This window comes from Mobula hypostoma, chromosome 6 (assembly GCF_963921235.1).
Source record: "Mobula hypostoma chromosome 6, sMobHyp1.1, whole genome shotgun sequence".
Lineage (NCBI taxonomy): Eukaryota > Metazoa > Chordata > Chondrichthyes > Myliobatiformes > Myliobatidae > Mobula > Mobula hypostoma.
In genome coordinates this window covers 77,369,341-77,387,169 of record NC_086102.1, presented here as the reverse complement: position 1 = coordinate 77,387,169, position 17,829 = coordinate 77,369,341, and the positions used below count along the sequence as shown (strand labels likewise).

The following is a 17,829-nucleotide window of genomic DNA, read 5'->3' as shown; positions in this document are numbered from 1 at the left end:
CAAGCAGTTTCAGGCCCCTTATCTAAGAAAGGATGTGCACCCTATCCTCGTTATATGCGTCTTCAGACAATGCGGATTCATATGCGTCGAACCTATTTCTACCAACTTCTCCTTATATGCGTCCAAAACTCACAGTTATGCGAGGCTGTTGGGACGAGAAGCACCGCTTTCCCGCCAATACAAGTCACGTACGCCCGCCTCACAGTCTCACTCCCGCCAGTCTCGCATTGGATTTGGCAGCATGTGGATGTGTGATCTTGCGCTCTTAAACTTTTGTTGTTATTACGTATGGTGCACTGATTTTGTGCTTGAAATATTTAACTATGCCTCCTAAGCGTCCGATGTCAAGTCCTGAGGCCTCAGCCAAGTGGCAGAGAACCATTTTAACAGTTGAAAAAAAGTTGGAAATTATAAACAGGGCGGCGTCAGGTGAAGGTAACACAGCTCTGGGATGCTACTTCGGCCTGGGGAGTCCACGATCAGAAACATAAAGAAAAATGCTGAGAAAATAAAAAGTGCAGTGATTGATTCATCATAAGTGTCTTCAAAGATTGTTACCAAAGTGCGTAACCCGATTATGACAAAAATGGAGAAAATGGTGAGTTTGTACATTGAGCATGAAACAAAGAAAAGAACAACACTCAGTTCCGATCATCTTCATGTGAAAGCTTTGGAAATTTATGGTCGCCTTTGTTCAGAGGCTAGTGAGGAAGTGTTAAGTGATATTGTTAGCTTTAATGCAAGTAGGGGTTGGTTTTCTGAGTTTTTTAATCCAAGGTTGTCAAGCCGAGGAGTGGTAGTGGGGACAAGCTCCCACTACCTAAAAGTGCTCCTCACGGCATGTACCTCAAACAGCCTCGGGCAACCAAGTCCAATTCCTGGCTTTCTCGTGTGGCTTAGCCTCTAAGCCCAGCGGAACTGTTTCTACTAATAGGAGAAGGGCGAAGGCGGGTCCTGGTGCCTTAAAACCAGTGCTTCAGGTAGATAGAGCTCGTCAACCTGGGAAGGCAGTCCATCTAAGAGAGGGAAAACTCTGGTTTCAAACCTCTGTTATCTTGCATCCATACCCACTCATGGGAAAGACTTCGGGAGTAAATCCTGAGGACGAATCTGGATCTGGAGTCCCTAAGGCAGTCCGACGTTGCCTTCAACCTTGTTCTGGCAACTCCTGCGATGACACTGGTGCAAAGCTGTAGCGGCCCTTGCCCTTCCCTTGGATAACATCGGTGTCGTGGAGAGGGGAGACTTGCAGCATGGGCAACTGCTGGTCTTCCTTACAACCTTGCCCAGGCCTGTGCCCTGGAAACCTTCCAAGGCGCAAATCCATGGTCTCGCGAGACTAGCGGATGCCACCAATCATCACAGGTTTCACAACTTAGCTGTGCGTGGTGAGCAAGCTAGTGCTGACCACGAAGCTGCTGAACGCTACCCTTTGCAGTTGCGGGCTATGATAGCTGAGTTAGGCATCACACCAAAACAGGTGTTTAATGCAGACGAGTCCGGGCTTTTTTGGAAGAATATGCCGAAACGCACTTACATAAGTAAGGATGAAAAGACTGCGTCAGGTTTCAAGGCAGCAAAGGACAGGTTGACTCTGCTTATGTGTTCCAATGCTGAAGGAGACTGTAAGATGAAGCCTCTCTTAGTTTACCATTCACTAAACCTCGTGCTTTTAAGGGTTTGAGAAAGAATATGCTTCCTGTCCACTGGGCAGCCAACAAGAAAGCATGGGTCACTGGTCAAATCTTTGAAGATTGGTTTGCTAATCATTTTGCTGTAGAGGCTGAACGCTACAGCTGGGAACAGAATCTTGCCTTTAAAGTTCTTTTGTTGCTTGACAATGCGCCAGCCCATCCTAAACATTTGGACAGCATTCATCCTAACATAATAGTGTGTTTCCTGCTACCTAACACAACATCGCTGATTCAACCACTCGACCAAGGTGTGATATCCACATTCAAGGTGTATTTTTTACCGCAAACTATCACTCTGATGCTGCAAGCAACAGACGATTTTGAAAATCCCGGGATTTTACCAACGGTGAGGGAATGGTGGAAGTCCTTCAACATCAGACATGCCATCAACAACATTGATAAATCCTGGAAAGAGCTCAGGTCTTCCACTCTCAAAGGAGCATGGAAATCAATTTGGGCGGAGTGTGTGCGCAACCTCAAGGGGTTTCCAGCATTCACTGCAGCTGTCCAGGATTGTGTGGCCTTGGGCCGTAAAATTGGTGGGGAAGGATTCTCAGATCTTGAAACTGCTGACATGGTAGAACTCCTGGATTCTCATGATGAAGAAATAAGTGTGGATGACCTTCTGCTTTTAACTCAAACTGAAGGTGATAACAACGCAGAAAAAAGTGTCGAGTTGCAGGTGAAAGATTTCACAGTGAAGCAACTGGCAGAATTTTTTAAGGCTGCGAACACTTGGCACAAATGGCGATGAACATGGACCCAAGGTTAGAACGGAGTCAGCATTTCAGTTGTTCCCTTCAGTCAATCCTTCTTCTCTACAAGCAAGTTTATGCTGAAAAGCAAAATGCTGCCAAGCAAACAACCCTCACCACTTTCTTCAAACCAGTGTCATCTCCTGCTGCCGGCAGTACTGAGAGTTCTGTGAGTCTTCCTTCACCCCTTGCTGTCCTTGATGATCCTGACGACCCACAACCATCCACCTCATCCATGTAAAGCTGCCCGACACCACAACAACCACTCATCTCCCAAAGCCAACACACCTGCCACTGTTGGTGAGTACTGTATGTCCTAGTATATTAACTTTCTATGATTTATTACATTGAATATTACCTTAAATTGATGAAATATAATAGGAATGTTGCCTTGAGGTACTGCTTTTGTGTTGTATTGGTATGAAAATGTGAATAAATTACAGATAAAACATATTTAGGAAGCGCTCCAGAACACATCCCTATTTTCTCCATTTAAATAATTATACACATTATGCGTTTTCCATACTATGCGTCGACTGTAAGGAACGTATTCCCCGCATATAGTAAGGATAGGGTGTGCTGACATCGGATAGGGTTCAAAAGAGGTTCATGAAAATGATTCCATGATTGAAAGGCTTATTACATGAGTAGTGTTTGATAGCTCTGGGTCTGTACTCACTGGAATTCAGAAGAATGGGGGGGGGGGATCTCATTGAAATCTATCCAATGTTGAAAGGCCTCAGTACTCAGGATGTGGAGAGGATACTTCCTGTGGTGGGGATCAAATGACACAGCCTCAGAATAGAGGGGTGTCCTTTTTAGAACAGAGATGAGGAGAAATTTCTTTAGCCAGATATGGTGAATCTATGGAATTCATTGCTGCCACAAGCAGCAATAGAGTTCAAGTCATTGGGTATATTTAAGGCAGAAGTTGATAGGTTCTTGATTAGTCAATGCATGAACGGATATGGGGAGAAGGCAGGAGATTGTGTCTGAGAGAGAATTGGATCAGCCATGATGAGATGGCAGAGCAGACTTGATGGGTCAAATGGCCTAATTCTGCTCCTATATCGTACAGGGTCTTATATCCTGGCAAAAATGGATGATTACTTAACATGAAGTCAGTTGAGGTCTGTGCCTCTACCATTAAAATGGGGTTCTTTCATGTGTAGCATCCTTGTTGTAGCTTTGGGTTCAAGTACACTCAGACTTTCACAAGAATAGTTGATGTAAGTGAGAGGTTTGAGGGAACAAAATAAAGGAAAATGGGATTGGACCTTGAGTGATAAAAATGGACTTGTTCCGTTAGGAGCAGTGTATTAAGTTCTTCTATATTTTTGGCCAGGATTGAAAGGTGAAAGCTAAGTGAATGTTTATTATAATAGACCTAGTCTTTAAGTCTCCATTTATCAATTGGAAAAGAGAGGAGATCAATACAGAAAAGAGAATTCCTAAAATGTCTACAAGGTTCTTCCCACAAGCGAGTGCAGAAGAATTGCTAAATCTCTCATTGATCAATTTCTGATGGTAAAATATCCTGTTTACTTATCACAGCATAAAACAAGATCTCTTGGCCCAGCAGATTCATGCTGGCTCCCAGCTGGGCAACCCCATCATTCCCATTCCCCCATTCTGATATTCCTGCAAATTGTTCCCTTCCACGTGCCATTAACACTTTTTTTTTTATATATTTCATCGCCACTTACACTAAAGAGCCATTTACTAAATAAACCCACCAGCAGATCTTTCAGATGTGGGAGAGAAACTGAAGCAGTCGGGTGAAACCCACACAGTCATAGCGGGACTGTGCAAACTCCTGACAAGCAGTACCCCAGGTCAGGATTGAACCCACGTCATGAGAGTTGTGAGGCAGCCGCACTAATTGCTGCATCACTGTACGTTCTATGGCTCGTGGGAATAGGCTGTCTATATCCAAATGCATTCTGCATCTAATCTTACTGAGGATGATTGAGATTGAAACTATCCAAACCATGGAAAACTAGGAGGCATAGGATGTGACAAAAATGAAATTATCACTCTTGTTTATAGCCTGAAGTGTCATACACAGATAAGATACTTGTTTGCATGCAGAAAGTGAAATCTATAGGCTTCCAGTCTGAATCCACCAGACAGAATAAGCTCAGTTTAGGCTTTGGTACTCCCCAAGAGGACCACAAGCTTGTCCTGGTTTGGATGTTTGTGTGCCTCAATGACCCAGAGAGATATGTTGGCTGGAGTCAGGGCTTTACGCTTTGGCTCTTGGTAGTGTCACCCATGCCAAACTGGTCATGGGATAGAGGCCAGACTAAGAGTGGTCCACCAGTCCTCCAAGTTCAGGGGTTCAACTCAGGGCTAACAACCCTGACTGGTAAAACAAAACTGTTACACAAACAGCAGTGAAGAATCCTTCTACATCTGAGCGTGATGGTATACTTGACTCTTCATACAGAATTTGCATGACTGACAGTTGTGAAAACTGAGCTACTGACATGAAGATGGAAGCCCTGAACACTGCAGGAAATAACGGACCTTCATTGCTGCCTTTAACAGCAGCAGTGTAATGGGCAGTAGAGAGGTTTCAGTGCTAATGTTCCTGAGGTATACACCAATGGTGCCAAAGATCACCAAACCAAAAACAGCAACTAAGAGAAAGCAGTAGGTTCAGTAATAGTGATTAGATAATGTCATATACTGTACAGGATATGAAAGGCTACATGTTGTTGGAAAGATGATTGCTTGAGGCATAAAGAGCTGCATTTATTAACTATTAGGCAATAATGAAGCAAATATGAAATGGAATGGTGAGTCCTAATTTCAACAAAGGAAACATTTGTGTATCACACTGCATTTGCAAAGGAGAACAATGGCATCTGGAAGAAGGAACTCATTGTTATACTTTCATACCTTTTTATGATCGCTGCAGTTTACAGTACTCCCCCATTTACAAGTTACCTCTTTCTATTGGTTGAGCTTTGCTTGTTGCTTCTCTTTGCAGCTTCATTCTGAAGGTCAAATGGGGTAGGTCTGGGCGGGGTGAGGTATCAAATACCAAATTCAATGAGAGTCTGTTATTTTTGGCCAATCCTTTCACAAGCCGACAACAGATATTATCAAACATGCTTTCATTCCATACCACTGAAACCATTACAATAACAGTAGCAGTGAAATAAATAAAGGATTGAAGCAAAACTTGTTAATCACCTAGCATCAGCTGAGCACACAAGGGAGCTATTGATAGGAGATTGATGGTGTTCACGTCTCCATGAAAGTTGAAGTGAAAGTTGCAGAGCTACAATTTGCTATTAAACTGGCATGGAATTGTTGCTTATTTGAAGCCTAATATCATTAATACACATGCATAGCCATAGCAGCAGAGTGTAAGATATAAAATTTATATTTTATAAATTTATACATAGTGTGTATATATATATACATACTCATACACAGACACACACATACGCGAGGGGTGATTGATAAGCTTGTGGCCTAAGTTAGAAAGAGTCCATTTTAGAAAACCTAGCACATTTATTTTTCCTACATTTACGCATTTGTCCAGCGGTCGTGGAGCATACGGATCCCTTCTTGGTAGAAGTCGGTGTCTTGGGTCTCCAGAAGTGGTCCACAGCAGGGGTGATTGATAAGTTCATGGCCAAAGGTAGAAGGAGATGAGTTATTAACTTCAAGCTTTCTGCATTTTCACTTAGAGTTGAACTGCATGTGCATGTAACGAGAGCTGTATAACTCATCTCCTTCTACCTTAGGCCACAAACCTATCAACCACCCCTGTTGTGGACCACCTGGAGGTTCAAGACGCTCTGGTTACATGCATGTGCAGTTCAACTCTGACTGAAAGTGCAGAATGTTTTAAGTTAATAACTCATCTCCTTCTGCCTTAGGCAATGAACTTATCAATCACCCCTGCTGTGGACCACTTCTACAAAGAAGGGATCCGTATGCTCCACGACTGCTGGACTAAGTGCGTACATGTAGGAGGGGACTATGCTGAAAAAGAAATGTGCTAGGTTTTCTAAAATTGACTCCTTCTAACTTAGGCCATGAACTTATCAATCACTGTGTGTGTGTGTGTGTGTGTGTGTGTGTGTATAAACACACTAAATGTGCAAAAGTCTTAGGCAATCTAGTTTTTTTTATATGGATTCAGATATTATGGTCTCCATAAAGCCCTCATTTCAACATCATCAAGGCTGTCTGGGATTTCCTGGAGAGACAGAAGCAAATAAGACAGCCAACATCTGCGGAAGAACTGTGTCAAGTTATCCAAAATGCTTGGAACAGCACAGCAGCCAGTTTTCTTATAAAACAGCACTACAATCTACCTGTAGAGAACAAATGCAATTTGAAAGACAAAGTGTGGTCACAACAAATAATTTTTTACTGTTTACTGCTCTTAAAGTAATTTTTTGACATTTAGAAACTTTCAATTTCATTATTTTTGAAAGCATCTCTGCTTTACAGAACTTTTTTGCATGTACCTAAGACTTTTGCAAAGTAATGTAGTAATTTTAGGTGCTGCACTGTGAGGCTGCCACAAAAATAATATTATTACATATCTGAGTGATGATAAACTTGATTCTGATATGGGTCTCTATTGTGGACTGAGGGGGGTAAGGGGCCAGTGAGAGGGGAATCACTGTTGAGAAAAGGGGAAGGAAGAGGGGAGGGATCGGGAAGCATCAGAGAGAGAGAGGTATTCTGTAATGAACAATAAAACAATTATTTGGAACAAACAACCTTGCCCGGTGTCTCAGGGCTGGGTGTTTCTACAGCTGTACCACCCCCTGACTCTGGCACCCCTGCTCAGTCCCACACCCCTCCCATTCCCATGTTGACAAATACAGTACTGTCTAGAAGCCTGTGGCACCTGAGCTATATATGTGTGTCTCAGACTTTTGCACAGTACTATATATATCGGCAAGAATATAAAAGCAAGGCTGTATGGCTGAGGTTTCAGAAGCCATTGGCCAGAATGCATTTGGAATATTGTGACTGATTGTGAGCAACGTGGGTGTGACGCTGTTACAGCCCGGGGCATCGGAGTTTCTAGTTCAATTCCGGCATCCTCTGTAAGCAAGTTTGTATGTTGCTTCCCGTAAAAACATTGGTTTCCTCCAGGTGCTTTGGCTTCCTTGCGTAGTCCAATGACTTACCGTTTAGTGGGTTAATTGGCAATTGTAAATTGTCCCGTGATTAGGCTGGGGTTATATTGGTGGGTTGTTGGGCAGCATTGCTCAAAGGGCCAGAGGGGCCTAGACCTGTGCTGAATCTCTAAATAAATTATAAATAAATAAATGCTTTGGGGGTTCCAAATCTAAGTTAGCATGTGCTGGTACTGGAGAGAAACGCGAGACTGATCATCAGGTTGAAATGCTTAACATATAAAGGGCATTTGACAATCATGGGCTTGTACTCAATTGAATTCAGAAGGATGAGGGAAGATCTCAGCAACTCTGGTTTTGTCTACAAGGAGTTTGTCTCATGTCTCCTGTTTCCACACACTTTTCCAATGATGGACATGGCGGCTGTGAATAAAACCTTGAGCAGATAGGAGAATGCAAGGATCTGAGGGGAATACGTGTAATAGAATGTGATTGATTGGGGGGGGGGTGGTATTGTTTACACACTCTATGACAAGATGATTCCACCTACTGGACTCTTTCTGCAGGGATGGTTTTGGATAAACCGATCCGAGTGCACAGAATGAAAAGGGAAATTAATAATCCTGTTGATCACGCAATAGAAAGGTAAAGCTATTCATCAATCAGTGCGGACACACCAAGCCTCGCTATTTGGAATCCTCGTGTAATTACACACTAATTTGCTGCCTGGAAACAAAAGCTGTTAAGGTGCCCCAGCAACCTGAAAATAAACATTTCCCACTGCTTCAGCTGGCTGTATTTCTCTATGGTCAAGTCAACAAATTGGTTTAGTGATACAAAGCAAATCAGTTATCTTTCCTAATGGTGACTGAAGATGGTATGAGCCACCCATTGTTCATCAAGCCCCATCTCCTCTTCCAACAAAGTCAATGAAGGGTAAATTTGTACAAGGCAGAGTCACAATTCAATCTCTTCAACTTACAGTGACTTCTTGAGCAACGTGGTATTTACATAACATGTTGATCTAACAGGATACGACAAAAAGCAAAGCTACAGGTGACCCATGAATGTTCATGACCATGAATTGAATAAATAAGATCTGGCAACACACACAAAAAATGCTGGTGCACGCAGCAGGCTAGGCAGCATCTATAGGAAGAGGTACAGTGTACGTTTTAGGCCGAGACCCTTCGTCAGGACTAACTGAAGAAGAGATAGTAAGAGATTTGAAAGTGGGAGGGGGAGATCTGAAATAATAGGAGAAGACAGGAGGGGGAGGGATGGAGCTAAGAGCTGGAAAGTTGATTGGCAAAAGGGATATGAGGCTGGAGAAGGGAGAGGATCATGGGATGGGAGGCCTAGGGAGAAAGAAAGGGGGAGGGGGAAGCCCAGAGGATGAGCAAGGAGTATAGTGAGAGGGACAGAGGGAGAAAAAGGAATTTAAAAAATAATAAATAAATAAGGGATGGGGTACGAAGGGGAGGTGGGGCATTAACGGAAGTTAGAGAAGTCAATATTCATGCCATCAGGTTGGTCTGGGCCTACTTTAGACTGGCTTGAAGAAATAATAAGCACAAGGTATTCTGCAGATGCTGGAAATCCAGAGCTACACACACAAAATTCTGGAGCATCAATGGGAATGAATAAGCAGTCGATATTTTGGGCCAAGACCTGAAAAAGGAGGAAGATACCAGAATAAAAAGGTGGGGGGAGGGGGAGGAGGACAAGCTAAAGCCAGCTGGGTGGGGGAGGGGTGGTGCAGTAAGAAGGTGGGAGGTGATAAGGGGAAAAGGTAAAGTGCTGAAGAGGAGGGAGTTTGGCAGGAGAAGAGAGTGGACCATGGGAGAAAGGGAAGGAGGAGGGGAGCCAGGTGATAGACAGGTGACGAGAAGAGGTAGAAGGCTAGAGTGGGGAATAGAAGAGGAAAGGGGAAGGGGAAAATTAAAATAAACAGAATAACATTTGAAAAACATAACAAGAAGGAGAAATCGATGTTCACGTCATCAGGTTGGAGGCTAGTCAGATGGAATGTGAGGTGTTGCTCCTTAATCCTAAAAGTGGCTTCATCATGGCAAAAGAGGAAGTCACGGACCAACGTGTCAGACCAGGATGGCGGGTAGGAATTAAAATAGTTGGCCACCAGGAACTTCCACTTACTGCAGATGGAGTGGAGATACTTGACAAAGTGGACGCACATTTTACATGGGGTATCACCAATGTAGAGGAGGATGCATCGTAATAATTGGATACAGTAAACGATCCCAACAGTTTCGCAGGTGAAGTGTTGTCTTACCTGAAAGGACTCTTTGGGGCCTTGAATGGAGGTGGAGGACGAGGGGTATGGACAGGTGTGGCATTTCTGTTACATGCAAGGAAGAAGGTTAGCTCAGTGGAACAAATCATGAAGGGAGCAATCCAAGCAGAAAGTAGAAAGTGGGGGGGGGGTGGTGTGGAGAAGGTAGAGATGTGTTTGGTGGTAGGATCCCTTTGGAGATGGTGAAAATTTCAGGGAATAGTGTTTTGGGTGTGGAGTCTCATGGAGTGGTAGGTGATGACAAGGGGAACTCAGTCCCTGTTAAGTGGCAGGAAGATGGAATGAGCATGAATGTCTGGGAAGTGAAAGAGATATGGATGAGGGCAGCATCAACGGTGGAGGAAGGGGGACCCTGATCTTTGAAGGAGGACATCGCTAATGTCCTGGAAAGGAAAGCATCATCCTGGGGACAGATGAGGAAGAGGCAAAGGAACTGAGAAAAGGCAAACAACAGGAATTCTGCAGATGCTGGAAATTCAAGCAACAAAAAGGCAAAGACATTTTTATAGGCGGCAGGGTGGGAAGGGGTATAGTCAAGATAGCTCTGGGCTGCTGCCTGACCTGCAGAGTTCCTTCAGCATTTTGTGTGTGTCGCTCTGGTTTGAAGAAGGTAGGTTTGATAGATAGAAATAATCTTTTCCTTTACACACAGAATTATTAGGACAACCATCCCAATCTGTGAAAATTTTGTCACTTTGTGGCATTACTTCAGCCTTTATAGTTTTTGTAAAGAATTTTAACAATATTTATAGGTCTGTAATTTTGGTGATATATTTAATACATTACATGACTTAGTTTTTAAGCAATGTTGCAGGTGAATCCAGGTTAGCTTTTAACATTGCTTTGCCCATAACTGCAACAGAGTTATGGCACAGATCAGCACATCTTAACACACAGTTTTGGATTCTCTCTACACGTTTTGCTGTTTCTGTAGAGCAGGCAACATAAAGACCCCTCCCGACACAGACATTCTATCTTCTCCCTCCATCTGACAGAAAACACAAAAGCCTGAAAGCTCATACCACCAGGTCCAAGGCCTGCTGTTAATTCACCGTTATAAGACGTTATAAGGATGGGCGTCTTATGTAATGTGATGGACTCGACCTCACAATCTATCTCGTCACGGCCTTGCACCATACTGTCTGCCTGCACTGCACTTTCTCTGTGACTGTCACTCTGCATTCCACATTGTTATTTCCTTATACAGCCTCAATGTACTGATGTATGAAATGATCTGTAAGGATGGTTTCTCAGTGTTCCGCAGGACATGGGACAATAATAAACCAATTAACAATCATGAAGTGATTCACTTGAAGTTAATCACAGCAAAGGGACAAATGAGAATGGACAAGAGATGCTGGCCTTGTAAGCAACCTCGAAAAATAATTGATAACAAAATAATTTAGCTTCTTCAACTTCCAGAATAGTGAAAATACTTCAGAAATCAGGTGATGAGGAAATAAATTCAAAGGTAAACCCATAAATAGATATCCTGGAAATCCTCTCTGGAATGCAAGGCTAAACCTTAGTCAGGGTTATCCTCAGATCTTGTTCCATTCTACCATCTGTTAACAGGGTTTCCGAGCCCATCAGATGAACTTACAATGGCTGAGTGGGAGTAGACCCTGCAAAATTCCAAGCCATACTATAATCTGTTGTTTGAGTTATATATGAAACAATGCAACCAGATTATCTGTAATACCAAATCCAGGCTCTCTATCACAGAGTTTAATCTGTCAATGACATTTGGTGCTATTTGATTTTGTAGCACAAAAGTTAGCCTTTCAGCTCAACAAAAGATTGTCAAAGCTTAGTCACAAGTCCTCTCCTATCATATTTTCTCCATCAACGTAACAACCTGTGCTTCAACTTTCTTATCCATGCACTTATGCTAATCATCTCAAATGTTCTATGATACATTCCACATCCTCACCATTGTCAATATATATTGTACTTACACATTGATGGTCTCTCATTCTGGACATGCCGACATTTGGTTGGGCTACTGCCATTCATTCTTGTTCAGCATTTCCAACTGTCTTGCAAAATTGTCTCATTAACATTTGGGGTTTGAACTCCCAGGGGGATTTAAAAAAAACATGCTGCTTTGCCAATCTTTTTCAACCTGACCAGCCTACCTTGTCCTTCCCTGTGTGATTTGTCACTTATCTCCCTTAACCTTTGAAGTAACACGAATTCAAAGAAACAGAGACAGTAAAATGACATCTGTGGGACTAGTCAACCAGCAGTGCTCCTATACTTAGCTCACATTATTTAAGTTGATGTGGGAGGGTTTTTAATCTTCAAATCACAGCCAAAACCAGGTTGAGGGTTTCATTGATTTAAGACAGTGCAGGAGTGTTGACAAAAGATTTGGGTTTAGTTCTAAAAGCTACTTTATTTTCCATAGTTAAGGGGTGCACTGCATTAGGAAAGCTTTACCTTGGCATAAGCATTTTCAAAGATAACTTCATATCAAGAGTGCTACTGTTATGTTCCAGAACTCTATCAAATGAGGTATTAATCTGAGAAAAAAGAGAAGTGGGTACAAAGACCATTCAATTTCTGAATTTTTTGGGTATTAAAATAATAACATAGAAACACAGAAAAACTACAGCACAATACAGGCCCTTCAGCCCACAATGCTGTGTGAACATGTACTTACTTTAGAAATTTCCCAGGGTTACCCATAGCCCTCTATTTTTTTTAAGCTGTTGAGGTTTTTTTCTGAAATGCAGTTTGCAGAAGGCACTAAAACTTCAAATTGTGGTTCAATGAACAACTGTTAGGTTTCACAGTGCATTATCATATTAAGCTGATACCTTTGATGTGTCGCAACAAATCACGCATGGTGTTCTTTATGGGCAGCTTTTAAAGGGGGAATCAGCATGACAATCAACATTTTTCCATTTGAAGGGTATGTTGCCAATTAATGAATGGATTCTGCAGTGTTTGGGGTTGGATAGAGTGTTCAGTGGTCAGGGGACAGAGAGCAGGTGGTGAAGAACACTATCAATGGTAGGCATGTTAGCAGGCTATAGAGAACCTGGCAGGCCACACACGCAGACACACACGCCCCCCCCCCCATTGCAGGATGTTACCAAAGTAGTCTGTATAAAGATGTGAATGCAGGGTATGAACGCCTGCAATTTGGAGAAACCTTAAATACTGGAGAGATCTCTCATGCCCCTGTGGGATAAATGAAAAGAGGATGAATTCTTCTCTCGCAAACACGAGGAATTCTGCAGATGCTGGAAATTCAAGCAACACACATCAAAGTTGCTGGCGAACGCAGCAGCTCTGCGTTCACCAGCAACTTTGATGTGAATTCTTCTCTCCTTGATTAGAGTACTTAGGGTGAAATGATAAGCACAAACTGCAATGTGGCGGGAAAAAAAAAATCCTAAATCTAGGATATCGAGAGTAACCATGACGATAACCTCCATGGGCAGAGCTGGCCACATGCACAAGTGAGAGTATATTTGACATTTTGTGGAGTCATGCATCTCAGTAGGGACAAAGAGATCAGCTTCAGTGTTACCCCTTGAAACAGCATTGTTTCAGCAAAAATAAGATTAGTGAAAACTGGCTGTCATGTGAATATGTATAAACTGACATTGTTGAGACTGCCAGTTTTGAAAATTTCACTGCAGGTAAATCTTGCATGCTGTTTATATCATTTGTGGGAGTTTTATTCTCAGGATAAGGTGTCAATGGAAATGAAACTCCTGCCAAAAAAGTGTATGAATTTCCGAAAGGACGCCAACCCAGAACTTGTGCAAAATTGCTCTACCTCAGAGTAGGCTGATTTTTAACTCCATGGCATCATACTTCTTTAAAGTTTTGCATGAATTAATTTCTAGTCCGAAGTATTCCCCCTGCCACAACACCTTTCTTTTTAAATCTACAGTTGAATTCAACAGAGTTACAAATGTACTATCTTGATTGATGGTATCATTGCTCTGGGTATAGTCAAAATTGGTTGTTGCTCTCCAGTGAAGGTAACAGAATACTATACATAGTTAACATACTTTTTGCTTAACTTGAGAAATTAATTTACCTAGTATACTTCATTTCCTCTCAAAATTCACTGAAATCTGTGCACATTGTAGTATTTGTGCAATGGAGTGATTAGCATAACTTACCACAAAGAGCAATCATCCTGTCTGTTTGTTTTTTCCAAAACTCGATTGGTTAATGTGCAATAGTAACTGAAGCAAAAACTCCAGGATAAATCATCACTGAACCAGCAGAGAAAACAAGTGTTATCTTTCACTGGATCACTGAGGAATCAGATGGATGCTACACTAGCCCACAATTAAAGAATTTGCAAAGCCACCACTAAACAAACTGAGTATACACCTCTACACAGAATTGCAGCATATTTGTTAAATGGTTGATCACGCCATGCCTTCTTTTAACGTGGAAAGGATAAAAGACAAGTAATACCAAAAGAGCTAACATGGAAATAAACTTTATATAAGAGAACATCATACATGCAGAGATTTAAGATGTACACGAAAAGCATCTTTTTTCTGAATGAAGTAGACACATCTTTTTAATTTGGTTCCCACGTTACTTTAAAGTAACATTCATATTTCAGTCTCCTTTCTTTAGTTAAACTAGAAACACTGGTGTTCTTAGCCTTTATGTTTTATTTATGATCTGCTCTGGCAGCACAAGGAGTTTTTTAAATTTTGAAGTTTTTGACCTTAGAGTTGAAAAAGATGGATTGGACTGAACCTTAATTTGATGGTGCATCATTTTATTATGTCACCAGATTTCCAGCCTATTAGAATATGATTCAGTCAGATGCTGATTCTTAATATTTATCAGGGAATCTCTGATCTGTTCAGGATGGCATAATAGACATTAATAATCATATTTCTTAGTGTAGACCAACCAATAGGTGTTCCATGTTTCATAAGAATGTGTGACTTTTGATTTGTAAAGTGCTGAAATACATAAATGGAAGAAATTGTAAAGAAATAGCCTTGAGTAATTAATGTAGAGAGGACTAGAGTAATAGAGGCAGAATTGTTCATTGGTTGTGTATAGGAAAGATGATCACTGCAGACAGCTGGACCAGGGAAGGAAGCATAGAAAGAACAACTACATATTTGTATAGCCTATTTTCACAGGCTTTGATAACAGGTATATTATAAAGTCTTAACCATGACATGTATCTGTGATGTAAGTAAAACTTAACCATAATTGCTTTCAATTGTAGAGTGCCTGTAATGTGCTATAACCTCCCAAGCGCATCACAGGAATGTTACCAAACAAAAATGAAAAGTCAACTGCACAAATATGGCTTTTAAAGGGTTACTTCAAAGGAGAAAACAGTGATAAAAGGGTTGAGAGAGAGAATTCCAGAAAGATGGTGGTTTGGTCAGATACAGCAGCTTTTATGGGGCCAACTAGAGGTGTTATTGTCTTTTATAACTGTAGTTTTAATGATTGCAAAACCCTGCTGGACATTAGGAACTTAAAGTACTACAGGTCTACCCCATCAGCAAGTTGCTCACAGGCTGAGAAACTGAAGGAACTGGACTTGGTGTGGACCATGCTGCAGAAGCGTGGAAGTTAGTGCACGAAAATGGTATGCAGTCTTAGTTGCTTTTCTTGTGATTGCAAGACCCTGTTGGACATTGGTAATGTGGAATACTACAAGTCCAATTTACTGCTTTATTGCAAATGGCAGATAGGGAAGGCAGGGGAGCGAGCTGCAAGGCCTCAATCATGGCGAGGACCAGCCCTCAAGCCATGGTGTTGCCACGGACCTCAGTACTGCTCTCCAGTGGTTGCTCAGCAGAAGACAAGAGGCATTGTGTTCAAATGCAGATTGCTACAACATTCATGGTCTCAGGGACTTGAACTATATTTTTGAGACAGTTTTCTACTACTGTCTGATATGTGGTACTGTGTATATGCCTTGTGCTATGCAGGTGGCAGGGGAGTTGTGTGGCTTTGGTTGTAGTGAAGACTAGGCCTCAGGCCATAGTGTCACCTGTTTGCAGCCATCTAGGAAAGCTGGAGACATCAGTATTGGCTCCATTGCTCACTTGGCAGAAGACAAGCTATATTATGTTCAACTGCATACTGCTGCAACATTCATGGACTCGGAGACTTGGGACTATATATTTTTTGTGTGGAATTCCAGAGCATATGCTTTGATAGATGAAGGCAGAGACCTGAGTGGTGGAGTGAATAAATTAATGGATTTTCAAGATGTCAGAATTAGATTGCAGATATCTTGAGGTTTGGATGCTGGAAGAGATTGTAGAAGTGAAATAGCAGACAGAGTTTGGAAACAAGAGAACTTTTAAGATGCTTAACTTGGAGCAAATCTGTGTCAGTGAACACCAGGCTATTGAATGAACAGTAATTGGAGCAAGTTGAAACACAAGGAGCCCTGGCATGGAGGGCTAGAAGTAAATTGGAACCATTGAATCTGGAGGGAACAAAATGTTTTCCAAAGGAATATAGTTTATCATTCCCCAGAGTGTTTGAAAGACACAGAAAATGAAATATCTCTCTCAGATCTGGTTTAGGTTGCTTTTCCTGAGCATTATTAAAGTCTGTTCCATAGGTTCTTGATTAGCCAGGGCATCAAAGGGTATGGGCAGAAAGCAGGGGAGTGGGCGTGACTGGAAGAATTGGATCAGCCCACGATTGAATGGCAGAGTAGACTCGATGGGCCGAATGGCCTACTTCTGCTCCTATATCTTATGGTCTTACATACTTTCTATCAAGTGTGTATTGATAATTTTGAACCATAGAAACATGGTAACAAAATAATAATAAGATTCACCTGTGAAAGGTTGGGTTTATATAATTTTATTCATTTGTAGCAATGTTAAATGTGTGTGCTGTATAATTAAAGCACCAGATCCATGGTAGCTATACTTCATCATGAGTGGTTCTAGTTGGTCTATGGATATTGATGGATCAGTACTAGAAAGAACAATTGAACTATGGATTTACACTTCAACAATGTGCAGTTTACCCAAGTTTGTTTCTTTTTTATTTATTGGCATAAAGCCTTATGTAGCCCATGGACATCAGGTTATTAATGGTAGTAGGTATGATTTGACTTATGTTGTGATTCACGAAAGGATGCAAAGGGCAAAATTTCTGATCTTTTAATCAAGGACCATTGCTTTTTAATGAATTTCTAAGTTAGTTCATGGATCTGACAGTGCAATATTCCATCGAATAACAGGTGGCTAGGCTGTTTACTTTATTAATTTAGATTGGGCTGTCACACAACTTTGTGAAAGCAAATGTATTATTTCATTAAAGAATAGGGCAAGTAAATGAAATGTAAAAAGTCCAAGGCAATGAATATTTTGAAAAATATGATATCAAATAATTCATTTTTATCATTGTTTCAGTTACTTACCAAGTAATCTCCGCGAGATCCTTGCTCTGTGGTGTTCATATTCTGCTATGTAACATCAATAAATTTTAGAAGGACTCGAGTAAAATTATAAATATCGTTTATGTTTCACATATCACAATTTCCAAACAGGGTTTGGAATGGGTCTCGTTTTAACCCTGACTTATTGAAGAAGGTGCTTTTGGGTAGCCTATTGGCCCTGTTGACTTGTGGATTAAGATCTCACGGCTTCAGTAAACCAACAGAATCAAAGTAACGACACACCCCAGACAGTTTCTCTTCTACCCTTGCTATTGGGCAGAAGATATAAATGCATAAATAACATGGCCAGCTTCTATCCCACTGTTATAAGATTATTGAATAGCCTCCTTGTCTGAAAAGATGGACCCTTGACCTCACGATCTATCTTGCCATGGTTGTACCATATTGCCTGCCTGCACTACAATATCTACAACACTTCATTCTGCACAGACAAGAAAAAATATGCAGATGCTGAAAATCTAAGCAACACACAAAATGCTGGAGGAACTCAGCAGGCCAGGCAGCA

At 41.6% G+C, this 17,829-nt stretch overlaps 1 protein-coding gene across 1 annotated transcript in view; it reads right to left on the bottom strand.

The window, feature by feature from the left end:
- Positions 1-17,304, bottom strand: part of LOC134348721 (adhesion G-protein coupled receptor G2-like) — a 189,144-nt gene extending 171,840 nt beyond the window's left edge. The window contains exon 1 of the mRNA XM_063052526.1: positions 17,286-17,304. The gene's annotated coding sequence lies outside the window, so the exon portion shown is untranslated. The remainder of the gene's footprint in view (positions 1-17,285) is intronic.
- Between the last annotated feature and the right edge of the window lie 525 nt (positions 17,305-17,829).